Here is a 23992-nt window from a genome sequence, read left to right on the forward strand (position 1 = left end):
GGGGGCTTAAGTTCTCACTATGTAAACTGGGAAAATAATCAGCTAAGGGCAAAGAGATTGAAGAGTGCTTAAAATTTGTCCAGGATTATTTTTTCTGAGCAGTATGTTTCTGGTTCAACAAAGAAGGAGGCATTAATGGACCAACTTCCAGTAGGGGAAACATTTAGTAAATGGGAATCTTAACATCACAAGGTACAGGTTAATTATAAAATAAGGTGTAGGAGCCATGCAAAGTACTTATTGAAGTAAAGCCAATTTTAGCGGAAAGAGAATGGATCCTGTAAATTAGAACAAAAGGTCAACAGGCAAAAATAATGAAGAACAATTGGATGCTGTGAAAGAAAAAGATGGTTCAGATAGGGTTACACCACCTTCCCTGAAGAACAAACACATTCAGAACTCTCTGCATGAGGTAAAAGATGCAGAAGGAGATAAGGCAAAAAAAAAATCTCTACATGCAACAAGTTGCAAGGACTAGTTCACATCAAGCTGATTACAAAAGATTCCGAAAGAAAGTGAAAATGACAGAAAAATAGAAAAAAAATTGTCGCCCACATGAAAGGAACTCTTTCAAGTGTTCTTTAGCAAGATGAGTAAAAAAATAGCACTCAGAAGATAGTGGTCCAATGAGGGGAAATAAAGGAATATGCATCATATCTTATTGAAGGCTCACACCCGAAATGTTGGTTTTGTGTCTTTATCTGTATCTTAAATTGATCATGAGCAAGCATTTATTTTAGGTAGTCACCAGGACCCTAAGAGAGGTGAGTTGGCCATTCAGTCCCACAAGTATTTCTCATCTTTTGTTAGATTAAGGCTGATCCATATCTCCCTTTGCCTACTGTTGATCTTTTGCCTTGACACTACTAATTAACAAAAATCAATTGTCTTCAGTCTTGAAATGTTATTTGGACTTTTGGAAGTGAAACTTCCAAATTTCCACTTACAAATAAATAAATTGATCATATATATTGCAAAAAAAATGTCTCTTGCAATAATGCATTTGTCTTTGCTGTATCCATTACTGTCAGCCCTTTACTGGATAGCATGTGGAGTGAATGGAGTTAGTTAAAGACTTGCTACTGTGCTATTCCCATTTAACAAGTTGGTCATACTGCACACCCTTTGGTCAGAGTGAAGACAGAACTTTGTTGCCCCAAGAACTGCTTTTGTGCTGAGATGCATTGGTGAAAGTGCAGATCTGGTTCATTCTCAACTATCACAAACACTCTTTGGCAGCCTTTTCCTTCAAAACACACCCAGTCCTGTCAGCCGTGGTGCCGCTAAGCTACTCTTGGTGAAGTCCCCTATTCTGCTTCCCTCCCTTACTTTTCACCAACATGCATCAACTGTTAATTGGGAAGAAACTTCCTTGCCCATGTTTAGTCTGAAGTCAGAAGATTTCATGGGGCTTGGTGTCAGACTGAGAACTCCCTGATCTTCTAATTCTTCCTGACCTCTAGGTGGGATAAGACATAACCAGGGATTGTGATGGAGGTTAATGATTGTGCAAGGATAATTGAAATATGTTTGTGGTTGAGATAAGATTTTTTTAAATCCTGATTTGGAGAGTGATGTTTATCAAAGTAAGATTCTGATGCCAGGACAACAGAGTAAAATGCTCGCAAAATAAAACAGCTTTACTATCACTTAAATTATCAGATTAGGGTCATGCATTGTTGCCAGTCGATTTAAGAGGTTATGTCTCATACAGATATTTTTCTGTTATCTTTCTTGTTTGGATCACATATGACATGCCTTTTATGCAGTACCATATTTTATCTGTTGCTTAAGTGAACATTACCAAGGCTTTGCATGCACTCTTGAAGATCAAACGATAAATTATATTTCCCTCACAGAACATATTTTTTGATTCAATGCTACTAAATTGGCAGCTTACTCACAGTAGTGAAACAATCTCTTCATCCCTGAGGCTGTCTGCAGAAAATTGAAGAGTCAATTTGGTTAATAAAAAGCAAAGCTTGCCAAGTAAAAAATTCTAACATTTAACAGTGAAAATAGGTCAATAATCCATTTATTATTCTTTTAGGCTGACAATCTGGATCATCTGTACAGTTTAAATTAATAATTAACCTAAGATCAATTAATGATATTTGAATGTCTATTGATCCCCAAGGATTCTCGCTGCTCCAAAATTTTCATTATTAGAAAATACTCTATTCAATCCCTTTTAGTTCTGAAGTAGATTGACTTCAAATTTACTGATGTAAACAGTATTTGTTCAAGATTTTCATATTTCTCAAATGGACAGATAAGATTAAATATTTAGGTATACATGATACTAATTTGAAAAAAATTATATAAATTAAATTATATTCCATTACTTAAAAAGAAGATTTAGAGAAATGGGTAAGTTTACAGATTATGTCAAATTAGGAGAGTTAATTGTATTAAAATGAATATTTTTCCAAACTTTCAATATTTATTCCAAACTTTACCTATATATCTACCTCAAAAAAAAATCAAGATTTAAATAAGCAAGTTAGGAAATTTCTTTGGAAAGAGAAGATGGAAAGAAAGTCATTAGAAAAATTAACATGGAAATATGAACAACTTCTCAATTTTAAGCATTATTACAGAGCAACAAAACTAAGATTTTTAATTTTTATGTTCGCTACAATTAAACCATCAAGGGTGGACATTGAACTAAATAAGATAGGAGAAGTTAAACCAGATAAGTTTATTTATAAATGGAATTTTAAATCCAATGTAATAGACAAGGAAGCTCCAATACGAAAGCATTTTTTGAACATTTGGAATAAAGTTAAATTAGAAATATATGGATGTATTCTTTCATTAAGAAAACCATTCATTAATCCTTTGTTTTTTTTTCAAAAGATAATCCTTTTTTAAATTTATGGTATCACAAGGGAATCTCTAATTTTGGGGATTGTTATGATAATAATAGATTGATGTCTTTTGATTAAATATGGTAAATATACCTTCATTACAATACATTATTTTGTTATTTTCAATTGAGGGCTTATTTGAGAGAGAAATTAGGACTAGAAATTATTTTTAAAAATCTTTCAAATTTGGAATAAATAATGGTCGATGGAATGATTAAAACGTTTATTTCAATTGCATATATTATTATAAGAACAGACACATAAAGTAGGTTTGTTTAATTCAAAAGAAAGATGGGAACAGGATTTGGACACAATAATAGATGAACAAGTCTGGCAAAATGTGTGTAGAGGTTATGACAAATACTATTGATGTATGTTACTGACCAGTTTACCTACCTCGGCTGCACCATTTCATCTGATGCAAGGATTGACAAAGAGATAGACAACAGACTCACCAAGGCAAATAGCGCCTTTGGAAGACTACACAAAAGAGTCTGGAAAAACAACCACCTGAAGAAACACACAAAGATCAGCGTGTACAGAGCTGTTGTCATACCATGCTCCTGTTCGGCTCCGAACCATGGGTCCTCTACCGGCATCACCTACGGCTCCTAGAACGCTTCCATCAGCGCTGTCTCCGCTCCATCCTCAACATTCATTGGAATGACTTCATCACCAACATCGAAGTACTCGAGCTGGCAGAGTCCACAAGCATCGAATCCATGCTGCTGAAGACCCAACTGCGCTGGGTGGGTCACGTCTCCAGAATGGAGGGCCATCGCCTTCCCAAGATCGTGTTCTATGGCGAGCTCTCCACTGGCCACCGAGACAGAGGTGCACCAAAGAAGAGGTACAAGGACTGCTTCAAGAAATCTCTTGGTGCCTGCCACATTGACCACCGCCAGTGGGCTGATATCGCCTCAAACCGTGCATCTTGGCGCCTCACAGTTCGGCGGGCAGCAACCTCCTTTGAAGAAGACCGCAGAGCCCACCTCACTGACAAAAGACAAAGGAGGAAAAACCCAACACCCAACCCCAACCAACCAATTTTCGCTTGCAACTGCTGCAATTATGCCTGCCTTTCCCGCATCGGTCTTGTCAGTCACCAACGAGCCTGCAGCAGACGTGGACAAACCCCTCCATAAATCTTCGTCCGCGAAGCCAAGCCAAAGAAGAATGTTACTGACTAGTTCATTATAATTTTTTACATCAATTGTATATTACTCCTCAGAAATCGAGTAGACGGAGATCCAATTTATTGGATCAATGTTTTAGATGTGGAACAGAAATTGGAACTTTTCTTCATTCTACATGGTCTTGCTCAAAGGTCACCCCTTTTGGGGTATATATTAGTAAATTTTTACAACAGATAACAGGAGTGAATTTTCCTTTAAATCCTGAATTACTTTGGTTAGGAAATTTTGAAAGTGCTGTTCCTAAATTATTGTTGTCAGATTCCCAAGGAAATTTGTCACTGTAACAATGAAATCTGATGTTTCATTAACATTGGATAGATGGCATGCTGAAATTCAAAGCTGTATACAGGTACACAATCCTTTATCCGGAATCCTTGGGGGACAGTGTGTTCCAAATTTCAAATTTTTCTGGATTTCGGAAAGCCAGATTAAACCTACCCGATTTATGCTGCCGTATCCACCCCCACCCCCTTCCTGTCGTCCGCCTGACTCGTGCTGCCGGTCTCTCCCCCTCGACCGCCCGACTCGCACTGCCGTCTCTCTCTCCACTTGCCGGAATTTGGAGCTTTCCGGATTTTAGATGTCTGGATAAAAGATTGTGTACCTGTACCATTAGAAAAAATTATTTATAATTTAAGGGATTAAATATTCTTTATTTTTGCAAAATTGGGGTCTGTATGCTAAAATAATGAAATTAAAATTATGATTTTATTAATTTCTTTCTTATTCAGTGAAGTTTTCCCAAACATACAACAACTTTATGATGTTTTTGAGGTCTTTGATTGTTAACTAACACAATCCGAATTAATTACTTGTAATCGTTTTATAAAGAAATATCTTATATTTTAATTTTGGGACCAGATTAGTAGGGGGAGGTGGTTAATAGGTGGGGATTTTTAGTTTGTAGTTTTTAAGTTTTTAGAGTTTAGTATTTTAGTTTTTATAAATAGACTTTTAGCATATATTTGTTGATAATTTATTATGTACTTACACTATCATATTCTTAATTTTTGATATTATATATGTTGAATAAATAACATATTCAATTTTTTTTCGTATTTCTCTGCTCTGATCTTTTCATAATTTAATGCTTCTATCTTATTGCTTACAGAGAATTATTTTTAGAGATACAACACAGTAACAGGCCATCTTGGCCCATGAGCCTGTGCTCATCAAATACACCCATGTGACCAATTAACCTACTAATGTAAAGTTTTTGGAACATGGGAGGAAAGCATTTGTCCCATTGGCAAACTTGGATGCGGTCTTCGATCTAATCATCTAATTTTAAATGTATTTTGATGGTTTTTTTTAAATTACACATATAGCACGGTAACAGGCTATTTTGGTCCATGAGTCCATGCTGCCCAATTTGCACCCCATTAATCTACACCCCCAGTACATTTTGAATGTTGGGAAGGAAAACCCTGCAGGCACGGGGAGAATGTACTAACTCCTTACATATGGCACGGGATTTGAACCCTGGTCTGGTCTGAATCACTCTCTTGCTGAAGAAGCTTGCCCCCTAAGGGTTCTTCGATGATAACCTCTTTCTTTCAGTTCACCACAGAGTTCCTTCTTGTTTCTCTTATTCCAAGTGAAACATTAGACAGCCAGTCCTCTCCACTTTCATGAATCACAAGGGCTTTGACCAGGCTGAACTCAGCACTCACAACCCATCTTCCTAATGGGGTTTTCCACAAGCTTGCTAGCTTGTCCTATTCCAGTCCCAGCTGTGGTTGCTGTCTGTAACACTGTGGAAATAATCTCTGTCTCTCTTTGTCTCTCTCTCTCTCTCTCTCCCTGAGAGAAAGCCTGTTTGACTCTCTCTGCTTGCAAAACCACATGACCCTTTTAGAACAGCAAGTTTCCCTTCAGACTGTCTGCGGCTCTGACAAACTCCTTCATCTGTTACCTCTTTGTAAACAACAATCCATTAGTGAATTCTCTTGGGCACTCTCCAAAGCTCCTGCAAAGGGCCGTTATGTCAAATAAGATCTGTTTTAAAGAGTTTATATGTGATCTATACTAACAAACCTTTCCCAATTTATCTCCCAAAAACATATCTATATACTCTGTCACAATACCATGCCCTACATTCTGGCACCATGCCATCTCCAAAATTTCTCTCAATTTTCTGAGTACTATTGTCCCAAAAATCCATTTCATTCTTTCCCTAAATGCCCAATTAGGCTTTTCCCCTCATCAGAGCATTGAAAGCTCCTTAATTAAATCACAAAATATATCCAGTACTTTGACTGCATTGCCTTTTATTTTCGCATCGCAGTTTCACACAGAAATCTCGATAAGCACTTCCAAACAGTTTATTGAAACCGAGATTAGGAGCCTCGAAAATGGTAAAAAAGATCTGAAACATTGGCTGACTATTTTCTCCACAAAGTTTCCTGACCCACCAAGTTGCCATAGCTTTTCACGGTTCCAGTATTTGCAATTCATGTGTTTCTCCACTTAATTGAGACTGCTTTTCAGGTGTTCCTTGACCTACGATGGGGGTGCGTTCCGATAAAATAGACATGTTGGTCATATGATAACATCGGGTCTCCCGCAGTCAGGCGCGTGCTGTAGTGTCCGGCTGCTGCAATTTTATATTCGGTCGTATGTACGGATGGCCATAAGTCGCATAGTTCATAAGTCGGGGACTACCTGTAATTTGAGTCTTTTAAATTAGAAAACAAAACGTTCGCACATCCATGGTCCTGTTCCAGAGGTGTGGAAACCTCAACTTATCAGATGCTCTGTGATGACCTTGCATTGCAAAGTCTACCTAATTAATTAACATACATTGCTGTTCCCTAGTAAACAGGAGAGTTGTGAACTCAATCATTGCATTGGGTTTCAAGAGACCATTGCAATGGACACTGGTTTCTTTTGGAGCATGTCTGTTTTCAGTTTAGAGCATATTAACTTTACTTGACATTTGGCTGTTGAAAATGTAGGAGCATGCAAGATCCTGCAGACACAAAAATATTTATCAACCTTCCCATTCAGTGCACTTCATAACACTCATCACTTGGATTGTTTCTGTCACTTTGCTGGCTCTACTGCATGCCATCCAGTTCTTTTTTTTTAAGTATAGTAAAACTCCTGTTATCTGGAATTCAAGCAAAAGAAAATTGAAGAAAATAGATAAATAACTTGATTTTTTTAAAATTAAAAATAAATAATGATTTCAATAAAAGATTAACATTGTACAAGTAAATGATCTCTGAAATAACACACAAACCTTTGGTGAAGATGGGAGCAAATATTTGGCCAGCAGAGCACCTTAGTTGTGCTTTGGTCATAGCAACTGTTTGAATAAAGTCGTGTTTGAATAAAATAGTGTCGCCCAGGATGAAGAGCTGGTTGATGCTGCCTGGCGTTGGGTTGTCTCTCCTTATCCTTGCTAGTAAGAGTCTTTAACTTTATTAGTATATTATTATGTATATTAGTAAGGCTTTATCTGTAAACTTGGGGGGGGGGGGTTAATTATCTATAATGTTATTGTTTGTCTTTCGGGCAGCTCCATGGAGGGAGAGGAACCTGCAGATGCAGCGATGGTTAAATGTTATAAAGAATGTGACTGAAAATAAAGTAAAATGCTTTAAGGTTTATATATTCGTGCAAGAGAAGATTGTTCAGTGTAAGTAGACTATTGTACTTATGTCTTTTAAACTGTTTATTCTTAATGCAGGTGTATTGGTTAGGCATTGTAAGAGTAAGTCTCAAACAACCGGAAAACTTTCTTAACCAGCATCTACCAATCCCAATAGGTGCTGCATACCAGGGAGTTTACTGTAATTAGATTGAAATCACAAATAATGATCTTGAGTACTCTAAATTTAAGATTAATGAAGAGCAGTTCCAAGAAATTTTGAAGCATTTTGTACGGACTAGTCGGGTAAAGGCAAGTAATTTTCTGAAATTGGATTTTCTTACCAAGTTTGGAAAGTTTATCTTTTGTTATTATTGTTTCTGTTTTGGCCCAGTAAAGGAAATTACATGAAATAAGTGGATCTGTTACAGCTTCATTTGGAACGTGCTTGTGAATTGTACAGAGCCTTGAGTGTACAGGACCTAAATACCGCAGAGGGTCATCTTGGCAGAAGATTAGAAGATCCCCAAAGAGAATTGTGTGAAACTAATTCTTGAGTCTCTACTGTTTCAGTTAGTTTTGACAGTAACTTTCAACGTGTATATTAAAAAAAAATGACAGGCAATAGGCAGAAGCCCCAAAGAAAACTGCTTCCTGGATTAAAGGATTAGAACATAGAACAGCACAGGAATGGGCCCTTTGGCCCTTGATGTTTGCACTGAATATGATATCAAATTAAACTAAATCTCTCTGCTTGTACATAATCCATACCTTCATGCATCTAGTTAGAAGCCTCTTGACTGCCACTATTGTATCTCCTTTAACTGATATCCCTGGTACAGTGTTTCAGGCACCTACCACTCTGTTACCCCTTTTACACAGTGCTTGAAAGCTGGGTATTATCTGCCTTTCAAGCACTGTGTGAATGCATCAAAGGCGGATTGAGGGGGTGGGTCTAAACTTAACATGGCTTCGATCCGCCAAGGTAGGTCGTATCAGAGGTGGAACGTAATGATGCGTGACAGGTTTAAAACTGGCAAACCATGTTGCTGTGCTACGGATCCCGCCTCTTCTGTTTCGAAAGTCAGCTTGCTTGGTAAAAGGACTCACGGACCTGTCTTTTCTTCTCTTCTGTGTGAACAAGCAAGTCAGCTTCCAGAGCTGGGTTGCATATTGGCAATAATGGAGCTTTTCAGTGTGAAAAGAAACTTGCCCCACACATTACCTTTACCTTTTATTTCTCTGCTCTCCCCCCATCACTCCCTTATGGTAAATGCATATTCTCAAGCATTTGATAATTTTTCCTTGGGCAAAAGATTCAGGCTGCCTACCTTATTTGTACTGCTCATAATTTTATCAACTTCTATTTGTTCTACCCTGTACCTATGATGCTCCAGGCAAAACAACTTCTCCCCATAACATTGGCTATTCTCCAAACCTTGCCTGCTTGTTGCTAGCAAGGACACAAAGATCTTCGTCAAAGCCTTCAGCAATCTCTTCCCTTGCCTCTGTCAGTATCCTAGGATATATCTCATCAGGCACTGGGGCCTGGGGACTTGTTCACACCACCCAGCACCATCACTTTCTTGATTTCAAAATCGTCTGACTTATTATCATTCTCCATACTGCTTTTGCTATCCTCTGTGTCCTATTTAGTAAATACAGATGCAATTTACTCACGTAGAATCTCATCCACTTTCTCTGACTCCAAGCTTAAACTCCCTTGTTTATCATTGAGTGGTCCTACCTTCTCCTTAATTGTTCTTAAAGTATAAAACACCTTGGGATTCTCTTTAATTCTACACACCAAGGCCATTTTATGGCTTCTTTGGCCTTTCTAAATCCATGCCTGAGCTCTTTCCTGCCATCTTTGTGTTCCTCAAGGGCTCTGTCTGTTTTTAGCTTGCTAAACCCTACATACATCCCTTGTATATCCTTACATAAACAACGGTTTAATCCAGAAAGCAGTTTTTCAGATCAACCACAGGAGACAGCCATTCCGATTTTCTGAAGCAAGGACTAGGGTTGATGCCAGTGTTGTTCTCTGAGTGACATTTGCACTCACTGGCCCCACACAAAAGAAATGTCGTCACTATTAACCCAATCGTTCTATTGCGGTTAATGTTGGAGGGCAGCAGGAAGATTACAATCCACAGAAATGTGGAGTCTTAGGGTTACAGATTGACATGCTTGCTTTGAAATTTTCAGTCAATGGAAAAGAATTTCCTCTGAGATTCTCCGTAATTTAACCAAAAACACAATGTAAATTCCATTAACCTGCAAAGTGACATGCTTTCATAGAAGTTGTAATAGCAGAACAGGAAGGACTCAGGAAATTCACTTCCCAGAAGTATACCTTTTAAGTTGAACAGCCTGTCTCTGAAATTTGGTTTTATAAAGCACACTTCTAAATTTCTGACCTAGAATAAACAGCAGATGCTTGTCAGATCATGGTATCTACTGACCTGCCCTGGCTTGTGCTGAATCTGGGATACTCCCCATCCTTCACTTTGAGTTCACCCATCAGGTCACCATTAAACTTGTTTGTTATTTTCTTTTAAACGATTTTCATGTCTGCTCACCTAACTCAGCCATTAGCTCACAATCATCTGCATTTTGCCTAGAGTAAGTTAAGATAATTGCAGTATCCAAGTTTCAAAGTCATTCTCTCATCCTGTAGAGTCACAGGTAATCAGTTGTTATTTTTTAGTTCCATCTGTTCAGTTTTCTTTGTTGCTCTTTCTCAGGCAGGTTCTATCTTCTTTCGCTGCTTTGCAATCCATCTCATCTTTATAATTCAAATGACTGATACATGTTGCTCAATCATGAACATGAGAGGGGATATAGTCTCTGTTACAAGCAAACAGATGTATGTATCTTTTTTATTCAATCTGCAAAGTGTGTGGATTTTTAGCACCATTTGAAATTACTATGTAATTTTACGTTTCTAATGGCTCTCTTCGTGAGAAGTAAAACGAATATTTTTAAAGTTGGAGTATGGCTGAAGATGTGTGAGCTGAACATTATCCTATAAATTGCTGTTCAGCTATTGTGTGAATTTTGTGTTTCAATCTGTTAAATATGTAGGACTGTTCCCAAGCTTTAAATGTTCTGATGGACCCATTTTAAATAATGATATGTGAATTGCAGTTCATATGTCACAAGCCTTTATTTTTCAAATACTGATAGGAAGTGTCTGATATATATTTACCAGATGAAGAAGATTCATTGTTCAGGAAGACTTTGTAGTGTGTTGTTGCAGAAAAGTTGTAAATTGGCTTTGAGTTAGGTGATAGCAAAATGAGTGGATTGGACTTGCGAACTGACGAGGAAGGATATGCGTTCAGCACATTTTATCAAATACTGTATTAATATTAGCAAAGATTTTTTTGTGCTAATTATCTGCATGTCCAGATGTTTTTCATTGTGTTCGCAACTTTAAAAAGAAAGGTGATGTATATAAATATAACGTTTCTTTTGATGGTGTCAAAAATGGTTATATTTATTAGGCATGTGAAATCCTATTTTAATTATGACAACTGGTTGAAAACTGAAAATAAAATTTTCAGAAGGAATATTTTCATTTTCAAACAGTTGCCATTGACCAGTTAGGTGTCAGGTAATTTTAAATCTATGGGAAGTAATTTGTTTATGCCACTGTTTTCTGGGTTATTCAGATCATTTCCTGTAGTCAGACAGTGTGCCTAGAAGGGTCTTAAATTTAATGGTTTATCATGTGTGGCTGCTTGTTATTTTAGACTGTGAGTGATCTTATTATTGGTTGATGTCCCTAATTCTTTCAGAATTTAAGTGGCATGGCTAGTTGGAGATCCTTGTGTTTCAGCAAATGATCAGCCAGTAATTTAGTCTGATCCTATTTAATTTCATGGGTGTCCCTTAAAGTTTGCTTGTCCTCGTTCACTCAGCTTAGCTCTTGAACAGATGCTTTCTGTCTGACATCTTTTTAGTCAACATCAAGGGATGTTTTGCAAAAGGAGCAGGAATGTTTTGTAAAGGCTGAGGGAATGTTGCAGACACATATGCAATAGTTATTCTAAGATCTTTGCTTTGTAAATGTGATATGCGATCCATGTGCAAGGGTTTACATTCTCAGCTATCTAACAATTTGAGCAATATGTATCTGGTATTTTTTTTCTGTTTCATGGAAAATGAGGACTGTAGATGGAACTGTCGAGAATTAGTGCAGTACATTGATTGTACCTCGAGTAATGCAGATCCAACAAATAATAAAATGACTGGAGATGTTGGCATATAGCTTAGTACCCAAAATTTTCTCACATTAAAAAAAAATCCACAGAAGTGTATTTTTTATTCATTTAATCTTGTGATACTTTAGAATGAAGAAGAATGCTGAGTTTGCCTGGAAAATTTAGGAAAGTTTAAAATGAGACTCATTAATGTGTAAAATCATGAATAGTTTCCAATGACATAGATTCAAGGTGATTGGTGCGAAGTTAAAGATGATTTGAGGAAAGTTTTTTTTTAACACACAAAGTTGTTGTCATTGAGAATGTATGAAAATATGGTGGTAGAAGATTCAATAGGCCAGTGCAAACGAGAGTTTGATTCCATATAACCATATAACCATTTACGGAGCGGAAACAGGCCATGTTGGCCTTTCGAGTCCGCACCGGTTCACTGATTTTGTGCGCCCTCTTCAGGCATTGGTCCCGGTAGATCTTCATTCAATAACGATGGGCGAATTCAATGCAGGTGGAATCAGTCGTAGAAAGGTTTGTGAAACGTGCAGTTCACTGCCTCATTAGTCAGGGAGGTGCAGCAGTTCCTGAAAGCATCGCATGACTAAAGCAGCCAGAATGAAACTCAGAACTAGTGATCCCAAGAGCATAACTTTGCTTAAACTCACTGACAAAAAAGTTACTGACTCTCAACTCTGATGATCCCATCCTGTCTATATCTGAGGATGACATGGTGCTGCCTTCAGGAGAGCGAATCCGAGGTAATGTTCATGAAAGAAAAACAATTCAGAGTAGCCGTAGAAATGTTATGGGCATAATGGGTTGATGGACCTTTTGTAGATGGAGAATTCCTTCTCCTTTCTTCTTTTCTTATGGGAGTTGGATGAGAAAAGTTCTTTGAATTTCTGTTTTTCTGAAAATATTTTGTTTTTTCCGTTAATTATATTTTAATAGAGTCAGATTTTAACCAAACTAAAGGTGAATTTGCCCTCTCTCGTCGCCCTTTTATTAGTTGAAATTATCGCTTGTGACATGAATGTTGCTTTCCATACTCTTCATCGTTCTGACACATCTGATCTTATGGTCGAAAACATTTAAAATCACCAGATTCAGGCCATTCCTAGTTTGCAGTTTTCAGGTTGAAATTGTCATGCACATTATGTAAAGTCACCGGAGACATAAACCAGTCTTCGACTGAAATATGACATGCACTAAAGTGACAGCAGGAACAAACAAAAATGGCAAAAGGAAGCAGAATCTAAAAATGAAAGCTCTGAGTGTTTTTTTATGATAGTTATTTGATTCCAAAATAACACTGAATTCAATGGCATTTATACTTGTGACCAGAAATTCTTTATATTGCACAGATGTGGAAACTAGATATATGAATGTAAAATGCAATAAGTGTAAAATATTTGTGGTAATCCTTTTATCCTTTTGATAAAGAAGCATTGCAGTATTCTTGAGGTAAACCTTTAATTGAAGGTTAAAATAAAAACAATTTCAGCTGGAGCAGAGCATTCCGATCCACACTTGTTGATTTAGGTCATCCCTATTTTGTTTACAAGGGACAGCCTACTTCATTCTTTTGTGAAGTTTGTTAAAGCTAGGTGACAGGAAGGAGATCAGTTTCTCTCTGCCTTTTAATCAGTTTGGTATTTACTCATGTCTGGATACAAGCTTGGCTTTGCGATGACAGACTTTGCACTAAGATAAAGATCAAAGATTCCTATTACCGAGTTTTATCTTCCACCAGAAAAATCCGTCAGTTTTACTCATATAGTATGACTTTTAATTGGTTGATTTAAAAAAATTCTTTGTATGATACTATTAATTTCCTTTACCTCCCTGGCCCTTTAAATGTGTAAAAGTCCAATTCTTCAGCAGGTATTTTGTTAAGAAGTGTACATATTCAAATTACCTGCTGATTGTTCCTTTCAACCGTAATCATCTCAGTAAAATCAGAATAGGAGCTAGTAAATGATTTGTCCAAATATTGAATGGTCACTGGTGAAATGTCTGCACATTCATGTTCACAAATCCCTGGATGGCTTGAAATTTTTGAAGTATTACATTTGCAAAGCAAATTACATGTCTCTAAAGTAAATCTATTGATTCGCAATATATGAAGTAAAGTAAAATAAGAAAAAAAAAACTTTGAATCATGCACAGGAAAGATTGGAGCTTAGTTTTCTGATAATGCTACCTCAGCACTGGATAGATGTGCCTGTCCAGGCCTAGTTATGCATGGATTTGGTGGGTGGGTCATTCACATGGTTCAACAAAAGGGCTGACTTCCTGGCAAGCCTTTGTATCTCCAAAAGGTGACAGTATGTAATCAGGCTAAGAAATGTTACCTGCCAACTCAGAGAAATAGCCAAAAGCATGCAATCAAAATTTCTTCTGGCTTATTGTATTAAAAGAAATTTTAGAAGCTCGCCTTTGGACATTGACAAATTGCTGGCAGTCTTCCTTATATGCTCTAGATCAGTCATTAACAATGAGGTCCATAAGGCCCCACTGGGGGCTACAGCATACTAATTAAGTTAATTTAAACATACAGCACAGTAACAGGCCCCTTTGGCCCACTAGCCCCATGCTGTCCAATTACACCCAATTGACCTTCAACCCCATTACATTTTGAAGGTTGAGAGGAAACCCACACAGATACAGGGAAAATGTACAAACTCCTTACAGACAGCGCCGGATTCGAACCACGGTCACTGGTGCTGTAACAGCGTTGCGCTAACCTCTACACTAACTGGGCCACCCTTTTAAGGGAGACACCACTGAAATCATAAAATTTTTTTTGAGAGAAGATAGGAAGTAACCAACTAAACCACTGCTTCACAGGGAAGGGGCCCATAAACTTTGAGCAGAGTCCGAAGGGGGCCATCGGCAGAGCAAGGTTGAGAATGGCTGCTCTAGGTGATAGAAGTTAAAATGTAAAGCCCACATTAGCATCTTAGGGGATTCGTATCTCAGCTTCAGTGATATTGTCATAGGAGATAAGATTCGTGCTTCCCATCTCATTCATTTGTATTATTACACAATATACAATGAAAACATGCAATAAATCAATACCCGAGCAATTTTAAAGGGTTGGACATCTTATGTCGTTAGTTTCTGTCTATTTTTCAATAAAATCAAGAATGCCAGACTTTCAACTTACAAAACTGTGATTTCCATCTGTTACAGAATGTTTTATTCATCATCAAGAAATGATGGAAATTGTACATGAGGATTATACTAACCTGAAGACATGCTATGCCCATTTTTGAGCTGTGAACAGGTTAATGTAAATATAGAGCAGTAATATCATAAATAGAGCAACATTTCAAAAGGCAAATGATCTTTTACGTAACAAGGAAGGATTGGCCAACTTGCATTGAATCAACCTGAAGGCAAGCTTTCAAAGCAAAGCCTTACTGCAACCAGTTCCTTTGAACTGGAAAGAAATGGATGATCGTTCACCTGCACTTCTAATCTGGTGAAGAAGGTCTGAGCATCAAGTGTGACCCTCGTATAACAAGTTTGGATAAAAGTGATATACGTCCAGGTTATAGAAAGGTTCCATTCTTGTCAGTTTCCTGATTTCTCTATAAGACGGGAACATCTGTTATTGCTTCTCATAACGTATCCCTCTACAAACACATGCTATATTTCCTTAATTTCTTTGAATATTCACCTTAACGCTCCCCATATTTAAACTAATGAAATATATACTATATTCAGTTATTTATGAATACAATGAGATATTGTTATTACTAACTTAAAAACTGCTTTAAAAATGCATGGGAAAATTGGCAAACAGTCAGATTTCTGTAAGTAACTCCAAGAAACCCTGTGTAGTTAGAAATTCTGCTCCTTTAGTTATGTGCCCCTGAACAAAAGTTGATAAACTCAAGAATTAAATGCCTGCAGTGAATCTCAGTTCACAAATGATCCTTTTGAATCGACTTTATGGAGCAATCAATCAAATGAGAAGGGACTGCAATAATTCTGCTTTGTGCCAAGCAAACCTAACGGGTAAATTCTTTACTTTGCATTTTTATAATAGTTTAAGAATGGGGTGCAGCGCTAATTTTGTTTAGGTGCTGGAGCTCACCAAAAACGGCGACAAGGAGGTGGCTGGAGCGGCCCCAATGAGGTGCTGGAGCTGCACTCCGGTGACCTCCGGCAGCACTGCGCCCTTGTTTGTTGAACAAAGCTACTAATTTTGATTTCAGCCAGTTGCTGTCATCAGTCTCTTTTGTTCTCCAAAATTATGACTAAAATTTGGAATACTGTTGAAAATACTGAGTGCACAGGGTTAAAGAGATTGTTGTGATAGATTGTGAGGTAAATGTGTGATAACGTGCACGTACTTCGTCATGAATGCACAGACGAGGTAGAGTTACACAAGGCCTATAAGCCATTTCTTTCATTGTCAGTTTATTTTTTTTCCCTTGTGAGTGATGTTCCTTGAATGGAGCACATTAGTTCTCACACTTTCCAGGGTAAAAAACCTAATGAGTCATTAAAAACCTCGAAGCACAAAGTAGTTTCTTGTTCCCAGACTCTAATTGCATTCTGGGTTGTAATGATGGTGTTGGAAGAATATCTCTTAATGAGAGAAAAAAAATTGCATCATCCTTAACCCCTGTACTCTTTCAAAAATTGAAGCAATTACCTCACCACAATAACCCGGAGGACTTGCATTTCCAAGCAAATTTGACTTCAAAGTCCTCAACAACTATGAAGTAAATGCAGCAGTTTTCAAAAATGATTGAACAAAATATGCCACTCAGCTATGAGTCATCAGAAAAGCATAAACAAATTAATTAATATAAGAATACAGTGCATGCAAGCCAGCACCTGATGGCATTTATCTATGGTATCCAGTCTTGTCTGCTGCTTATAGACTCCTTTTTTATCGGAATTTATCACATTAGAAAAACCTCTGCATCCATGACCTTCAACTAAATTCAGATGTCCTTAACTTTCTGCTTTTGAAAAAAATTCTTTGCTCAGGGGCATTTAAATATCGTACTTTTAACTTTGCATTAGATCCTCCTGTGGGTAAGAGAAGTGCAATTGACGTAGGCTCCTTAAGAAATATTCCTGTTATGTGAAATTATACCTGGACCTGGGTGTTTGTTAAGTGTGAGTGCAGACTGGAATTTTGATTCAAGGAGGAAATTCCGCCTTCTTTTGATTTCTACCAGGCTGAAATCGTTTGACTAAGGTGTCAGTATATCTAAGATCGTCAGTGAAAAGGGATAGAGCCATCAACTGTGGGGACTTGACGAGGAATTGCGGAGATGTCTGGAAATCTGATTTTGAAACATAAAAAAAGCAACATGGCGGTTTTAATGGGAATCAGGCATTCGATCCAAGTGTGCAGATACAGAGTGTATCATTTCTCTGCCCAAAAGAAATCCATACGGAGTGAGGGATGTATGGTGAAAGGCAGCATTAATACTATAAAGCACCTCAGTAGTTTGTTTGCAGGGAGTTATATTTATTCCTTTTGCTGAATCTTAAATTTCAAATATTCTGCAATGAAAAAAAAATCAAATTTAAGCTTTGAAGGCCAATTGAAAACCATTAAAAAAATTATTAGTTGGTATGTATCACATTACTTACATGCATGAAACATGTAATTTCTACGTATAAATAATTTTAATTTGTCTCCGATGGCACAATCAGCATCAGGATCAAAAATAGTTGTTGTAACCAAACTAACAAATTACCTTTTTTTCCTTATCGCACCTTAAAACATTTGCTTATTTATTTGAGCTACTAGCTGAAGTAATTAGTTTTGCATTATCTGTTAAAGGTTATCTTTAACTCATTGCCTGTAAGGGTATTGGAAAGAGAGTCAATTTCATTGGGGAAATGGATCTGCACTGGGAAAATGCAGAGAAAAGGGAAAATGGATGGGTTAGGGTGTTCTGCAGGATCTGATGAGTCAGGCAGCAATTCTATACCCTGGTAGTTTCAGCGACTGAACTTTATGAACAGGGCTTTAAAGTTAGTATCCTTAAAATATTAAGTAATTTTACATGCGTTTGAGCATTCTTATTATTTAACTTTAATTATGCCATAGTCATTGTCAATTTTTGAAACTTAATTACAACCGTTGGCTTGGATGAAATGAAAGTTGAAAAATGATGACTTTCCAGTATACACCATACTGAAAATGGATATTTAGCATATGTTTATAGTGGTACCTACAGCTCCTAGAACGCTTCCATCAGCGCTGTCTCCGCTCCATCCTCAACATTCACTGAATGACTTTATCACCAACATCGAAGTACTCGAGCTGGCAGAGTCCGCAAGCATCGAATCCATGCGGCTGAAGACCCAGCTGCGTTGGGTGGGTCACGTCTCCAGAATGGAGGGCCATCGCCTTCCCAAGATCGTGTTCTATGGCGAGCTCTCCACTGGCCACCGAGACAGAGGTGCACCAAAGAAGAGGTACAAGGACTGCTTAAAGAAATCTCTTGGTGCCTGCCACATTGACCATCGCCAGTGGGCCGATATCGCCTCGTAGAGCTCGTCGAAAGGACCAAAGACTTGTTGATCCAAACCAAGGGTTTTATTAGCAAAAGACAGGAGCTCTTCACAGGTGGCCGACCAGTCCGGAATGATCCGACCTGGCTAGGGACACAATCCTTCTCAATATCTGCCTCCAAAAACAGGACTGAAAAATATTTCCTGACTTTGAAATTATTTAAGTCTCTTTGAAAAGCAGATGTTGCCTGATAAATTGTAACATGCTCAGACAATAGGTGTGCCTTAGCTCTCAGCCAATCGCTGTAAGCACAGCCTAGATACAGTAACTATATACACTATGTACATTGGTGATAGATCTGTACTATCACACGCCTCCAACCGTGCATCTTGGCGCCTCACAGTTTGGCGGGCAGCAACCTCCTTTGAAGAAGACCGCAGAGCTCACCTCACTGACAAAAGACAAAGAAGGAAAAACCCAACACCCAACCCCAACCCACCAATTTTCCGTTGCAACCGCTGCAACCGTGCCTGCCTGTCCCACATCGGACTTGTCAGTCACCAACGAGCCTGCAGCAGACGTGGACATTACCCCTCCATAAATCTTCATCCGCGAAGCCAAGCCAAAGATATAGTGGTACCCTGAAGCAATTATAAAATATAACTGACCCTTATGCTATACTTATACTTATGGCTAAATACAACAACACCATATACAAGTTTGCAGATGATATCACGAAAATAAGCTGCATAAAAAGGGATGATTACCCAGCAGACAGGCGGGAGATTGAATGGTGAACTAACAACAACGTGTCACCAATGTCACCAAGACCAAGGAACTGATTGTGGGCTTTAGGAAGGGAAAAAACAGAGGTATATAATCCAGTAATCGGAGGTGGAGATGGTCAGCAATGGGTATCACTATCTTGGACGACCTGTCCAGGACCCATCATATTAATACCATTGTGACCAAAATATGACAGTGCCTCTACTTCCGCAGGATATCTGCCATGATTCAGTATGTCATGGGAAACCTTGGTAAACGGCAACAGATTTGTAGTAGAAAGTCTGCCGACTGGCCGCACCGTGGCCTGGTACAGGGGCACCAATACCTCCAAGTGAAAAATCCTGCTGAAGGTAGTGGATTCAGCTCAGTACATCACAGGCAAAACTCTCCCCACTACTGAGAATATTTGCATGCAGCATTGCCGTCGGAGAGCAGCATCAAGGATCCACACCACCCAAGGCATGCTGCTGCAATCAGGAAGAAGGTATATACCTCCAGGTGCAAGAATAGTTGCTACCCCTCAACTATCGGACTCTTGAACATTAAACTTACTCAGAGACTCATTTAAGGATTCCTTGTTGCTTATTATTTATTACCGTATATTTATGCCTGCACCTACATTTCCACAGTTACAAGTAGTTTGTTACAGTTCTTTCTTTCTTTAAATACAGTATGGAAAATACTAAGCCTGGCGTGCAGAAAAAGGATCTCAGGGTTGTATGTGGTGTCATATTTGCACTCTGACAATAAATTTTAACTTTCCTTCAAGGAATAGAACCCTTTCATTTACCACCACTATTTAGCCCAGTTTCATCTCATCTCATTTTGTTTTCTCTCCTGAGGGTAGGTGTGTGGCAAAAGCATCGGAGAGAATTGATAAGCATGTGAGAGAGATGCAGTTTTGGGGTTGCATGGTAATGACGAGGGATAAGTGGGACTGTTTTGTTATGGACCCATTAGGCTGAACCATCTCAATGTAAGTAAGTACAATGGGAGTCATCAGAAAGACAGCTCTGCCACTGACTACCTTCTGGCACTTTTTTCCTGCAGAAATGAGCATGTTACAATTTATCAGGCAACATCTGCTTTTCAAAGAGACTTAAATAATTTCAAAGTCAGGAAATATTTTTCAGTCCTGTTTTTGGAGGCAGATATTGAGAAGGAAGTGAATGCATAACCTGGCATTAATTTGAATTGCTTTCAAATAATCAGAATTTTTGACATTGATGCCCTTACTGCCTGCATATATGATGATGTAGTTAACATCTTATCATCCTTTAGTTCTTATGTCAACCTTATTCTGCCCTTTAGCCTGATCAACAACAACATCCTTCTCTCCCCATTACGAATCTTGGGAGAACTTAACGAGTATATTCAGCAATAATTTTTCTTCTACATACCCTCTGCTGAGGCCATTATCTTTGGAGTCCCTCGAGGATCCACCTTGTGCTCCATTTGCTGCCTCCTTGGCAACATCATCTAAAAGTCCCAGCTGAGAAATCTGTCTCGTACCTGAAACAAGTGGCAAGATGCTTCATGCTCCTTCTGAATCTGCTCTGCCAAATGTTCTAATCCGGTCTTATTTAACTGAAGCTGACAAGCTGTGAGCACTACTTCTTGGTATTAATGGGGATGGACGGTCAGATTAGGGTTAATTCTACACTGTTCTAGGAAGTCTAGAAGTGAGACATCGACCAGAAAAGTTCTGAGGACCCCTTGAGTCTGCTCTTCCAAGACTATATCATGGCTAATCTGCCCTCAAATCCATTTTGTCCTCTGCGATACCTATAATCCTTGATTCTCTATAGTCTAAAAATGTCTCTAACCATCGACTCAATTGCCATCATTCCCTTGGGAACAGATTCATAACTCTGGGAGAAGAAATTCTTCCACAACTCTGTCTTAAATGTCTAGACCCTAATCCTGAGACCAAGTCCACCAGTTCTTGATTCCCTCCAGTAAATCATCCTCAAGGCATCTACCCTGTCAAGTCCGCTCAGAGCATGAAATGCTCAGTGAAGATGCATCATGAGTAAGCTCACAGACAAAACATGAAAACTGGTAGTATTTGTTAATAGTGAGGAGGATAATTTAATGATGTTGATCAGGTGGCAAGATGGGCCAAACAGTGGCAGAGAGTGTTGCATCCTGATGTATGAGGTAATGCACTTTGGGAGGACAAACAAGAGTATATTAAGAGTATTAAGGAATCAGGAGGTTATTGAACAAGCCCAAGGATTTCTGAAGGACACAGTAAAAGTGGTGAAGAAGGCATAAGGGATAATTGCCTTAAACGAAGAGCATAGAATAAAAGAGCAAGGAGATTATGGTCCAACTTTATGGAATAAAGTTAGGCCATAGCTAAAGTACCATGTACATTTCTAAACACCATAATATTAAGTTGGACGTCATAGTGCGCTTCAGTTAGAGAGATTGAATAGGCTGGATTTATTTTCCTGGAGACTGAAGGGAACCTGATGGAAGTTCAGGAAATTATGAGGGATGTACTTAGACTAGATATCAGAAGAGTTTCCCCCATTCCTAAGGTATCTAAAACTAATGGGCATCAATTTGAGGTGAGAGGTTTAAAGGGGATCTGAGGAAGAACTTAGTCATCCAGAAGATGGTTTGAACCTGGAACACACTGTATGAGTGGATGTTAAATGCAGGTGCTCTCAAAAACTTGTAAAAAAGTATCTTGACAGACAATAAGATTGACAACCCATAGAAGGTTGGCAAGTAGGTTCAGTAGAGATAAGCCCTAGTCAATGGGGACATTTATTGTGCACCAGTTTCTAAACAATCTTACTCTAACCATTTTAATGTGATAATCTCAAGAGTAATTTCTTTAATCTTTCCTCAGAAGACAGCTCAGAAGAATCAGTCTAATGAGTTTCCTTTAAACTGTCTATGAGATGAGTGTATCCTTCCTGAAATAAGAAAGGGTACCCGTTCACACCAGGCAGTAAACTGTGGCATTTTGTTTGTTACAGGAGGGGGCAGAAATGCAATAGGAATGTACTTCTGAAAACCATTGTGGTCATTTCATGAGCGGCCTCCAGTGGTCTCTTTAAGGACTGCTGGTTAGGCTGCTGTAGGCCGAGAAAGCCAACCACTCTCCCCCCCCCCCCACCCCCCCACCCCAATCCCTCCCAATTTATGATGTGAATTCTTTGACAGGATTCCATCATCCATGTTATGATACTAACTTGCATTTTTGGAGAAAGTGCCCTCAGTCACCAAAAGGAACTGCTTCTAGTACTGCAACTGGCATGCTAATGGTTTGGATAAAGCAAGTCATAACCCAGGGCCAACATCCATACCATTACTTTACAACCAAAACTAGACCAAGTCAAAATGATTTTTTTTTGTCAGATTCCACCTGCTCCACAACCCTTGATCTGTGTTGTTGCCACAAATTTGGCTTCCAGTCTTGGACAAGTTGTCCTTTGGTAAATATGATGAGAATGAAAGCCCATCATTGCAATCTTTGGTTTTATAAGGAACTTCTTTTGTGACTGTGAAATTACAAAGTCTTATAAACTGCCGAGCTGCTGCAATTTATCCCTGTTTGACTTCAACCATTTAAATAGTCCCTCATTGGACATTTGTTAAATGCGCCCAAATTTGCATTCTTATTCTGCCCCAAGCCTAATTTACATACCAGCACTGATACTGCACACCTGCTTTGACTTCAAGTCTCCAATGCATCCCATTTAAAATGCTCTTTCATCCTTTCCTATCTCTTTAATCTCTTCCAATTCTCCCACTATCGCAGAACTGTATTGTTCTTGGTTTTTGTGTACTCTTCTTTCCCATGCCTCTCCACCCCCACCATTGGTTCTTCCATCTTCAAGACTATTCATTTTCTCTCTGATCTCCACTTCTCCCATCTTCGCCTCTGGCTCCTTTAATTCTCCCATAAACGTCCTCCTTAACAAGTGCATTTGATGCTGTCTAGTTTTATGTGATTGAGTGCTTGCTTGTGAAATGTTTTTCAAATAAAGGCATTATGTAAGTCTAATGATATTAAGGTTGTACAGTCCAAAATTTCCATTAATTTCTCTCATGTTTTTTTTCAGTGTGGGATTACTATTAACCAGTGCATTAATAAATGGTATTTGAAATCAGTAGGAATTTGATGATTACTTATAATTAAAAGTATTATTAAACTGAAAATACCCTGTACTCAAGTGGGTAAAAACATTGCGAAGTCAAATTAAGTGATTGGGAGGATGGAGGCATAAAAATAATCAATAGCATGTGACCCCTGTTATTGATATAATTAAACATGAGTGTAAAAGTGAGAATATAAACTTCACTTAGAGAATGCAAGAAGACTTTGTTTATCCAGATTTAGAATTAAGCAGCACAGACAAGAGCAGTTTTCGTTGGCCATCCCTTCTTGATGTTGGGAAGATGCTTTGAGCTGGCTTCGTTAGCTTTTGTCTGTGATAAAGGTATGCTCATGATGTTGCTAAGGAGGAAGTGTCAGGATTTGGGCCTAGCAATGTGTACGTTATGCTATTATTTTGGATGATAGAAGTGATGGGTTGCAAGATGCTGCCCAATGAAGTCTTGGTGAGTTACTGGCGTGTGATTTGTAAAATGGTACTCAGAGGAGCCATGTTACTTAGATGGTGGGAAGGTGAATTGTACATGCTGGATGGGTGGGTAAGAATCCAGTGGGTTGATTTGTTGCACATATTGTTAAATTTCTCATTCAAAATATCCCCTTAATCAGAACTCCCATTCCCTCAGGCCGTCTGACCAAGATAGTTTTGGATGTTGGAAATAGAAAAAAATACTGCATGTGATAGATTTAA

The 23992-nt window shown here is 38.4% G+C and overlaps 1 protein-coding gene across 6 annotated transcripts in view; it reads left to right on the forward strand.

Annotated features, from left to right (window-relative positions):
• LOC138764158 (ERC protein 2) overlaps positions 1 to 23992 on the forward strand; it is an 871420-nt gene that overhangs the window by 741878 nt on the left and 105550 nt on the right. The gene's annotated exons all lie outside the window — the stretch shown is intronic.

The sequence above is a fragment of the Narcine bancroftii genome, chromosome 5, assembly GCF_036971445.1.
Source record: "Narcine bancroftii isolate sNarBan1 chromosome 5, sNarBan1.hap1, whole genome shotgun sequence".
Lineage (NCBI taxonomy): Eukaryota > Metazoa > Chordata > Chondrichthyes > Torpediniformes > Narcinidae > Narcine > Narcine bancroftii.